Consider the following 11,433-nt stretch of genomic DNA (forward strand, 5'->3'; position numbering starts at 1 on the left):
CACGAGATACGCTACGTGAATACCGTAGACTGGTATGGAGGAAGAAACTAGACTTTGTTTGTCGGAACAAGGAGGAGCTACTGAACATTTTGTTTAGTAACAACTCTAAGGACTTCTGGCGGAGATTTCTAGAAGGATGGTCTCCTCTGCCACTCACTCCCCTCTGCCACTCACTGACATTTAGATCTGGTTTGATTATGCACGCATACTTTAAGGCATCCCAAATCAGCCAGTCCCTAACCTCTCACATATGCCTTGTTCCACATCTTGCACCCTCTTCACTAGAGGAGGGGTAAAGTATGCCGTAATGAAACTTCATAATGGCCGAGCGAAGGATCATGAGGAGCTATGCACTGAGTTCATTGCATATGGGATTAACCTTCTAGCCTCGATCTTAGCAAAGATTTTTAATAAAGCTGTTGTTTGGGATTTCCACACACTTGGACCATTAACACTATCTCACCCATCCACAAGGCAGGGGATCCCATGAGCCCGGAGAACTATAGGACCATTATGATTGGACATGTCATGTCCAAGATTTATGCATCAGTACTTGACTCGGAGGTTAGCAGACTTGTAGAGTATCGAGGACTTAGAGTAGTAGGATAGGTCAGATTTCGGCGTGATCATGGAACCATGGACCACATTCTCATGCTCAGATGTATCATCGAGGAGGCGAGGTTACGGAAGCAAAAGGTTTATTATTGCTTTGTGGATTTTCGCAAGGCATTTGACAAGATTTCGAGAGCCCGCCTCATACGGCGTCTACAAGACTTGGGCTATGATCAGGAGCTCATTTGGGTTGTCATGGCACTTTACGAGAGTTTTTGTAGAGTTCGGTAGGATCCGGGTGGACAGACGAGATCATGAGCACCATCGAGGTCAAACAAGGGTGTCCTTTGTCGCCTATCTTGGTTGGCCTCTATATTGACGAGCTTGAGACAGTGATGCAGACACAGGGGGGTGTAGGTTGCTCTCTTGCCGAAACGTTGATTCAGATTCTACTCTATGCAAATGACGTGGCTCTCTTGTCTTCCATAGTAGAGGGGCTTCAGAGACACCTAGACGCACTACAGTCCTTTTGTGAGTCTCATGATTTGAAGGTCAACTTGGGTAAAACCAAGGTCATGATCTTCAATACATCTCGAGTCATCATGCATCAGGAGCAGTTCACATTTGCGGGGTCATATGTTGAGATAGTTTCATCATACAAATATCTTGGGGTTATCTTCTTCGGACCCAGCTTCACTATGAGACCCGCGATGGAGGCACGCTTGAGTAGAGGGTATGCTTCATTGGCCAGACTAGAGAGACAGTGCTTCCGCTCGCACTTTCAGGATCCACGCACCAAGGGATTGCTTTTTGACTCCTTGGTTCGTCCAATGGGGATGTACGGTAGCCCTTGTTGGGGGCCAGTCTTGTCGGATATAGAGTGGGCCCATGTGGAGCGGCTACAGATTCTCATGTAATCATGGATGATTTGTGGTAAGTCATCTGTTCCTTACCAGATCATTCAGGCTGAGTTTGGGTCACCTCCTTTACAATACTGCATTTCAGGTCATCACATATTTGTACCGAGTTAGGGAATATGGAGATTATACCTCGGGACGTAGCAGGCTACCATGGATAGCTCTATCCTCTTCTATGGCACTTGCAGCAGGAGGAGACCAGAGGTGCTGGTATGCACGTATAGAGAGATGGTTTGAGCGATTGGGGCTCCACATGGAGACTACCTCCCTTCCAGTACAACATGGATACTCCGTTTTCTTCCCTCTTATCACTTGAGGTCAACCAGGTTATTCGTGAGGATCTACTAGAGCTACACACATTTCGGACCTAGTTGGGACCGAGTGAACTCCCAGTGAAGCTTAGCTTCTACAAAGATCACTTCTTACATATCATAGCGGAGGGTTTCATTGACCCACCATGATACACGCAGATTCACCTACCCTACTCGTTGAGGATCTATCTTAGACAATTCCGGGTCTCTTCACACAGACTTCGCATCGAGAGCGACAGAGCAGAGCGACTACCGAGGGAGAGGTCCATACGCACATTGTGTGACATGCAGGAAGTTGAGACAGAGGAGCATTTCATCTTCAAGTGTTTTGTGTACTATGAGATCCAAGGGCGTTTCCACTGCCTCTTTAGTGATAGTTATGGGGTTTTGGCCTATTTCCTCTCCTACCCCGACCAGCGGTGTTTGGAGGGTTTCATTCATGAGGCACTTAGACACCGTGAGAGGATACTTCGAGCACAGAGACAGGAGCAAACTTCTTGCTCAGATGATCCCTCTCAGAGCTCTATCACGAGGTTCTTTCAGCTAGATCACATGGACCCCCACGAGACGAGGCCTCGACATGAGCGTGACTTGGAGCTTGTGACTCGACTAGGTATATATATGTGTGTGTGTGTGTGTACATGTACATGTAAATGTATATATATATGTGAGTGTGTATCTCTACACACACACACACACACACACACACACACACACATACACTTTTTTTTTTTGGTGAAGAAAATTTTATTGCTCTAAAATAATTACATTCATAGGTACTCCAAAAATGGAGTGACTACTACTCAACTGAAAATCTCAGTATAAGCCATATATACATCATGGTCAATCAGATGAGTCTCAAAGCAATCATAAAACGATTGTCGCAGAGATTGTTTGAAAAAAACAAAAGATGGAAAAGTAGGATCACCAAAGACTGATTTTTGTCCATCCATGGAGTCCAAAGTGCCCAGTATCGCACCCAAACAAAAAATAAATCAAAAACCTGTCTAGCTGGATGAAAACCAAATAACCAAAAGAACGTGGCAAAAGTAACAGTAGGAAATCTCGCTCGAAGCCCCTGACAAATGAGAGTGAGGAAAACACAAGTATGTGGATAGTGCTAGAAAATGTGAGGCACAGATTCATCAGAATGTAGACATCGGTGGCAAATAGCCGAGGCAATATGTTTATGCGAGAGTAATTTCCCAGATGAAAAAATGCCAAGTAGGACTTGCCAGAGAAAAACCTGTTGCCGAAGAGGGACTTTATAATGCCAAAGGAGACGCAGTCGCTTTCTCCACCACTTTGATGGGCGATCCAATGCCAAACAGAATTGGCTCTGTCAGAAACCCAAGACGGAGGTAACAACACTTTATACAGAGAAGGCAGTGTGATATGTGACAGCTTCAAAGGACGGGCTGAAGAAGAGGAAGAATGGAGAGTCCAATCCTCAAGCCTATCCTGAAGTTCCAAACGAGGTACTGGGGAAGAAAGGTTGAAGCATTTCTAAAATTTTGTGCCATAAAGGACGATAATGAGCTCCCAAACCATACTTGCTGGGAGCCGTAGAAAAAGATAAAAGAGTGCCATCATCCTGAAGTACATCCGCCACAGAAGCAATACCTTTGAAAGATATAAAATAAGAACGCCTGGGTTCTTGTATGCTGGGAGCCGTAGAAAAAGATAAAAGAGTGCCATCATCCTGAAGTACATCCGCCACAGAAGCAATACCTTTGAAAGATATAAAATAAGAATGCCTAGGTTCTTGTATAGCCAAAGGAGGGTGGAATACTTTGGACCAATAAATATTCTCAGCCCTCAAGGAATTTCCCAATAAAGAATCCCTGCCATTCCATTTCAAGTGGGATAGAATATGCTTCCAATCAAGAAGCAAACGAGAGACAAAAGGGCAGCCTCTGATCTTACCTTGAATAGAGCCAAGTAGAAAATCCCACTGTGTAGGCTGCTAATGCCTGAAAGCAGAAGAAACTGTTGAGAGAAATGATGTACACAAACATAAGCAAGCTATGACCATGATGTAGTCCATGAACCATTAGGCATAATGACCCTGCAAATGTTTGTGTTTAATCTCTTCTGATGCAAGCATTTAAAAAATTGTTTGGAAGAACAACCTTTATCGATGACAGCTCTTTGTCTTGCTCTGGTCTCCCATTTGGCAAGTTTCCAGTGATCATTGATTTGGAGACAATGTTTAGCTTGGCATAGTATTGTTTGCTCATGCAAGAACAAAGGACGAAGTGGACTGAGTTCAGTGAGGTCTTGGAAATTTAGCATGAGCAATAGTTTCCGTCATAGTCTTCATGTAAGACTTGTCATAACCTCTAATTACAGCTTGCATTTTGGAAACAAAAGAATCCCATGCATTATCAATATCAAAGCGACTCTGAGAAGACAGAGATTGATAGGCATTAGTAACCAGTGCGTTGAAAGTAACATGCTGCAAATAGCTATTGTTCACAATCAGATGTCGCCTTTGAGGCAGTCTATCATCTGGCATATCATGAAAAGATAGCCTCAACCATAACGGTGCATGATCTGAATGCACAAAGGCATAGTCAACCCACATTTTGCATGTGAAATCATCATTTTGTTGCGGGCTACGCTATACCATTGATCCATACATGCCTGGTAAGAAGAAAGGGCATTATGTTGAAAAGTATATCCAGGTGACAAAGGCTGCAATTCCTTCCAAAGATCAACCAAATCAAGATGAATCAGTAATTGAGACCATGCATGTCTTTCAGAGGTTAACATATGAGTATTTCCTGATGTATTATCACCCTGTTGCGGAGCATTATTGAAATCCCCACATATAAAGGCATGATATCTCCATGGATATTGCTGCATGGCATCCCAAATCATACTTTTGTCTCGGGAAGATTGGTGCATATATAGAAGCAAATTTAAACACCTCGCCTTGAATGATGCATTGAAGAATAATCATTTAAAGCAATAACTGGTTGAAGCTCATGCTTAATCAGAATGACTACACCTGAGAAAGAGTGCTTCCCAGCATAAAAGATATCATAGCCGCAGTAATGACCTGCCTTTCGGGCATAGACATGCTGATTGTGTTCTTGTAATGCCACTATATCAGGTTGAAATCGATTGATATACAGCTACAGATTTCCATTTCCTACTGTCGCACATCCCTTGAACATTTAAGGTAAGGCATTTGATATGAGCAAGCATATTTACATATATTTATTGGAAAAAACAGTTATGTACAGCAGCAACCTTCAGGATATCAACCGTGCATTTCTACCTCAGGGTCAGGGCCTCTTCCCTGAGAAGAAACATCCGCCTAAGGATTGGACAGCAATGCAGCAACCTCTTCTTCAAGGAAGAGGGTTCTGTTAGCTGTCACTGCAGCCCACATGATTCCAATTCTTGAGTTGACCTCTGGAGAATTTCCACTAGAAGATGCATCATTTCAAGTTTGAGGGGGTGGAGGTCTTCTAACATAAATAATTTTTCTTGGGCTTTGCCATCCATCAATTGGAGTTTTTGGTCCTTTTGTTGAAAGTTGATTAGCAGGAAGTGAAGGGGAAGAAGCATTTCCATTTGAAACAACTGGGGCTTTGCCTTTATCCTGATTCACAAAAAGCTGTCTATTACCTTTATTTTTATTCCCAAGAGAGGCAGGAGCATCCTTATTGGGCATCTGAGCAAGCAAAGTAGCAGGAGGCATTTTATGCTGACTCATTGGACACTGCGAAGCCATGCGCCCAAATTTTTTACATTTAAAACAAGCCCATGCAAACAATCCCCATTTCAATTTATAAAATGCACTTCCCATGTCAACATTGTTCACCGTAACTGAGTAAGACTCCGGTGTGGGATTATCAATATCCTAGAGAATGCAAAATCGATTAGAGTTGTCGTTAGGCCGGGGTAGGCAAACCACTTTGCCTAAAGTTATGCAATTTTAGGCAAGAGTGAAGCCATGCATTGCGGGAAGTCTACAACTTCAACCCAAACCGGACATCGATGTCGAATCAGAGCTTGATAATCCCTTGTGGGGAACCATGGTAGAACGTGAAAAAAGAGTGGCGAATGTTCCAAAAGCATTTACCTGTGAATCTCATCTACCATAATGACCTTGAAAAAGCCTCTGGCTGCATAGTGTACCTTATGAACAAACGAGCCAGCTAGTTTTCGGGTCAACCAGTTGCCTACCTCTACAATAGGTGGCATCCGACCTGGGAAAAATAAAATGACTGCATTTTTGGCATATTCTCTGATTGGATCCACAATTTCATCCACTTTAACCATGAGACCAACTGATGGAACAGAGTCTTTCCACTCTTTCCTTGTGTCTGCAAATCCTTCGTGCATGACATCATACACCAGTTGTGCTTCAACAGAATCATGCACGGGGTCATGCTGACCCTCAACTTGCTTTTGCTTTTTGCATTGAGCCAATTGATCCTTTTGAAAAGTTTTTTCATAAGAGTATTCAGCCATGTCTTCTGAAGAAGAAGGAAACCAAAAAGGGATACCTGTAAAGTCATAAAAGAGAAAAAACAGTCTCGAAAAATAGCCCACCAAGAAGAAAATAATGTATTTGCAAGGAGAAGAAGAGAAAATAGATATTTAGGGATTTAGAGAGAAGAAAAGACAAGTTCACAAAGACGTGAAAACTTACCCCAAAATCAACCTAGATCACAACAGAGAAAGGGCAAAGCAGCAAGGATAAGAAAGACAAGAAAATCGGCAACAAAAAACGTCAAAAGGAGTGAGGGGGGACCCAAATTGATATGCAGCAGCAAGTGTGAAATCAAAACTGGCGACGGATGCACTTCCCAAGGCCCGCAGGTATAGTAGAGACCAGCAGCAACAGTCCTACAAATGTACGATTTCGTACAGGTTGTACGAAGGATGTACGGACATGCAGGGAGGTCAAAAAGGGGCCACGAGAAGGTATAGCTTGTACGACAAGAAGGAGGTTGAAGTAGGTCGAAATCTCTCCTCTCCTCTCCTCTCCTCTCTCACTCAGTCACCACACACACCGGGATCACACAAACACACCGCGAGGAGTGCACATAGATGCGAGCCTGTACAGAGCAGTAGAGGCAGGTTGGAACCTGTACGGAATAGCCGTACGACCTGTACGGGTAGCCGTACGACCTGTACGGGTAGTCGTACAGGCGGTACGGGAGGCTGCAAAGGTCACGACAGTGGTTGGAAGGCACCGGACCCTGATGAGCTCAGGGGGATGGCACGGTCACGCTCCTCAGCTCTCTCCTCTCCTCAAGCTACTCTCTCACACACACTATTCTCACCTTCTCTCTCACACACACACTTTACACACACACACACACATGTATGTGTGTTCTCACAAAAGAAATAACGTGTACATATATGCATGCATGCATGCGCGAGCACGAGCGCGTGCGCGCGCACACACACATACATGTACATATAAGTAATATGTATATGTATATGCATGTATGCATGTATATACATATAATAGCATCCAAGTTAAGTTGGTGGAGAAGAGGGATTGGTGTCCGCTAGCATAATATGTTCCCCTCAAAGGCTTCAAAAGTGATCTAACGCCTAACAGGGGTAGGGATTAGGTTTAAAGAAAGATGTAGGTTGTTCTTTATCTATCACTACCCCTCAGGCATCCATGATTAGAGGCACTCTATAGGTATAATTTAAACGTTTAAAGCTTCTTATGATATCCATTAACCCTTGTATCTTGAATTTAGCGTGAATTCTAGCATAAGGAACAATTAATATACGATTTGAATTTGGTGTTCTACATGACATTAGGTCGCCTAAAAGCTCATGCTATTTCATAATATCCTATTGAAGACATATACAAAGTATGGTTGAGTTTGGAACTTGTTAGACACGTCAAAGAATTTGTAAAAGATCAAATTTTGCCTCGTCATCAGCATTCACTAAAATTACATTTAAGGCCATAGATCATAATGAATATGATTATCTAGTTCGAAGGAAATATAAACATATGTGTTATAGTTATCCTTAGACTCTAGGACTTACAAACTCTAAGAAAACTCATTCCAAGTAAGAAGTATGGCCATTTTATCTAAAACTTGAGAGAATAGCTGGAAATATCGGTGTTAGGTTGACCTTAAAACTTTAGGTAGAACTCAAAGTAATAGGTGCAAGTTCCAATCCATAATAATTCCAAGTTTCTTTCAGCACATAAGCTATTGTGGCAAATAATCAAAATCGTAAAACACCTTATCGATGCTTTTGAATAATTCTAGGAAGTGGCTAATTTAACAGATTCACATAATAGTGTTAATGATAGATGAGGGTCTACCAAAGTATTTGGGCATTTGCAATGTCCACGGGGTCTTCCTCATAGAAGAACACTTCCATATCCACCATGCAAACAATTTGATAGAAGGATGCATGAGCTGGCCAGTTTGTAAAGGAATTTGTGTGCCGCGATGTCTTTGGGGTCTTCCTCATAAAACCTTGCTTCTAAATGGATAGTGTTATCGATCTAATGCACAAGAGACCCATAGCATGGCAAGAAGAAGTACTTGTTGTTGTTGAGAATGGTGTAAATTCCACCATATACTAAGGTCTAAAGAGGACTAGCTATCCATGTATACTTTGATGTTATATGTGATGCTTATGTAGAAGTCTTTCACATCTGGTTCCACACTTGGCAAGTTTATAAAGTGAAAAACATTGAAAATTAACGTCATAGTAATGATAGCCATGACTAGTTTCTCATATGACATATAACTCATGGAGTCATGTCCAGAATGCAAGGTGAAAGAAGAGAAATACTTTGGGCATTTTGAGTAATGGGTTGAGTGAATTGAGACAGTACACACTCACGGCCCTTTACAAGAGGCACAATGACCTGTGACATGTGTTGCCAGGTAGCAGGGGGCTTCTCGATGCGATTAGCTAGTCGAGGTGGGTGAACGTTGAAAAAACGGCTCGTCCGAGAAATCATACTATTTGAGTGATGGGTCATGATCTCCTTATTTAGTTATTATCTGGGCAAAGTAATGAGAGATTCAACATCAATGGTGAAGGACACCATGGTCCCAACTCCTTGGGTGCCTCCGCGAGACAACAAGTTGGTAGAGAGGGGAGGGTCCTCGACCGTGACCGTGCCTGTGAGCATCTCGAGCACCAAACCCATGGTGGGCCTCATGGGGGGCTTCTCCTGGATGCACCAGAGGGCCACCCTGATGGACATTTCGGCATGCTCCCTATGGTGCTCATCCTCAATCAACTCTTTCCTTAAGGTTCGATCCACGACCTCGAAAAGGAGACCCTCTCTCAACTTCCTCATGGCCAAAGCTGGCAAATACCAATCCTCGGGATCCTTCTGCATCTGATCCACACTCCTCCTCCCGCTCACCATCTCCAATAGCACTATTCCATAGCTGTATACGTCGGTCTTGCTGTCGATGCCCGCTCCCAGTAGCCATTCCGGTGCTAGATAGCCCGGCGTTCCCCGCATCGTAGTCATTAGCCAACTCCCTTCCCTTTCCACGCTACGTGATAATCCGAAATCCGACACTTTCGCTCGAAATCTATCGTCCAAAAGTATGTTCTCCGGTTTCACATCCAAATGCAAAATCGTCTCCTCGCACCCTTCGTGCAAATACGCCAGTCCCCTTGCCGTCTCCACGGCTATGCTGAATCTAGTCTCCCAATCCAAAGCCGCCGTTGATGATGACCCAGCATCCTCATCCTTGTTCCTGAAGATCCATCTGTCGAGCGAGCCTCCGGGCATGAGCTCGTAAACTAGCAATAGGTCCGCTGAGTCCGCGCAAAATCCTTTCAAGGACACGAGATTCACGTGTCGGATCTTGGAAATGGTGGCCACCTCCGCATAGAACTCTTTCTGTCCCCGCCCTTCTTTCTCCAGCCTCTTCACGGCCACCTTGCTGCCGTCTTGCAGTTCCCCTTCGTACACCGACCCGAAACCGCCTCGACCCAGCTCCTTACTGAAATTTTTCGTGACGCTTTCCAGCTCCTTGTATGAAAACCTGGTGGGCAGCCCGGAGAGGGTGTTCAAAAATTCTGCATCCAATTCCCCCAATTGGACATCATCCATAGCACGCTTAGCATCTTCCTTAACCTTGAGACCGTAAGCACACCGGAGACAAGTCAGAAGCACAATGATCAAGCAAGAGCTAACGACGATCGCAGCAATAATAAGGCTGGAAGGATGGCTCTCGGTAATGCGTTGGTCGATTGCGAAAATCAGCAGGCCTATGACGACGCTCAAGGAGACGAAAACGAAGGTGATCCATATGGAGCTTCTCCTCGTGAACCAAAGAAATGATGCAGCTGCTTCCTCTCCGAGTTGGGCACGAGAGTCCTTTAGTCTCTGCAGACTTCTATTGATGAGTCCTGGGTGGCTATCTCTCACTCTCCTGATGCCTGTATCAGGCGACATGGATGGAGGATTTTGTAAGCTGGCAAAGCTCCACAAGTAAGTCAAGTCATACTGGGATGGACTTCCAGAGTAACATGTATATAAACTACAAGTTGGGCTGGAGTTCTACTCCTACTCGAGTAAGTTGTGCGCTTAGGTTACCATGTACTTAATATGGACTTTCACTCCTAGGTGACTCTTTTTACTAGCAAGCTTCGGTAGAACAAGTGACTTTCCCCCTCTCTCTCTCAAGTCTTCCCCCCAAACTTTACTTCCTCTTGAACATCTTTGAAATGAGGAGCTTACATGGGCGCTTGCTAGCCATAGCCAATCCTCTATTTCAACACATGGTTGCATTTTTCAATATTAGTAGCCCTCAATTCAAAATGGCATGCCTCAAATTCAACCCTCTTTTATCATCTACATGGCACAATCCCAATGCCACCCTTGTCATTTTCATCAAAACCTCCACTTAAGTCAAAGGGAGTCCCCTTTCCCTTAGGACAATTGCTTTGGCTACTAGGTGGCTACCATACTTACCATTTTCTAATGGTTAACAAGGAACTTTTGCGCCTTTCAAGTTCTTCATGAAGTAAAGTAGGAAGTGCTTGTGCACATGCTTACACTTGATAATTAATGATCTCTAGGGGTGAATAACTGGAAAAACCCACATACAATGTTTGTTCAAGGGGTAATAGTAAAACCCCTACTTACATATGGGTCGCATAGTCCTAATTTAATCTTTTTGGATTTAGGAATAAAAAACCTCAATTTGTATATACATTTTTGTGAATGTTTTGGATATAAAATCCCCTTATATTGAACCCACGTCATAAGGTTACACCATCTCCACATAAATTAAGTGGGTTTATCTTAGTAGCATTTACATAAAAATCTGTGGGGGGTTCGCTATGTAAAATTTCCCATAGCATCTGCAAGAAAGCAGATATCTAAAATACTCCTACATTTGAAATTTTACATGTGGGGCCAAAACTAGATTAGGTATTTTTTGACATATTCCTATGAAAGCTTGATTGGGTGTAGCCATTTTTTGTGATATCCAAGGAATATACTATGGACTGATAACTTGTTCATTGATTTATAATTTATGCATTATTACTCAATAGAATTTGACAAACTTGGTGTCTAAACTTCTCTAGACATTCCAAACTTGAATATGGGACCAAAATATTATAGATTTTCCTTCTTAAATGGAATATCGTTAAACCATTTCAAAATG

At 43.2% G+C, this 11,433-nt stretch overlaps 1 pseudogene; it reads right to left on the bottom strand.

The window, feature by feature from the left end:
• Positions 1-8,740: 8,740 nt before the first annotated feature.
• On the bottom strand, positions 8,741-10,214 carry LOC147904680 (G-type lectin S-receptor-like serine/threonine-protein kinase SD2-5 pseudogene; annotated as a pseudogene).
• Positions 10,215-11,433: the final 1,219 nt, after the last annotated feature.

Source organism: Dipteris shenzhenensis, chromosome 2, assembly GCF_047967505.1.
Source record: "Dipteris shenzhenensis isolate YYH24624 ecotype China chromosome 2, Dip_SZ_1.0, whole genome shotgun sequence".
NCBI classification, from domain to species: Eukaryota; Viridiplantae; Streptophyta; class Polypodiopsida; order Gleicheniales; family Dipteridaceae; genus Dipteris; species Dipteris shenzhenensis.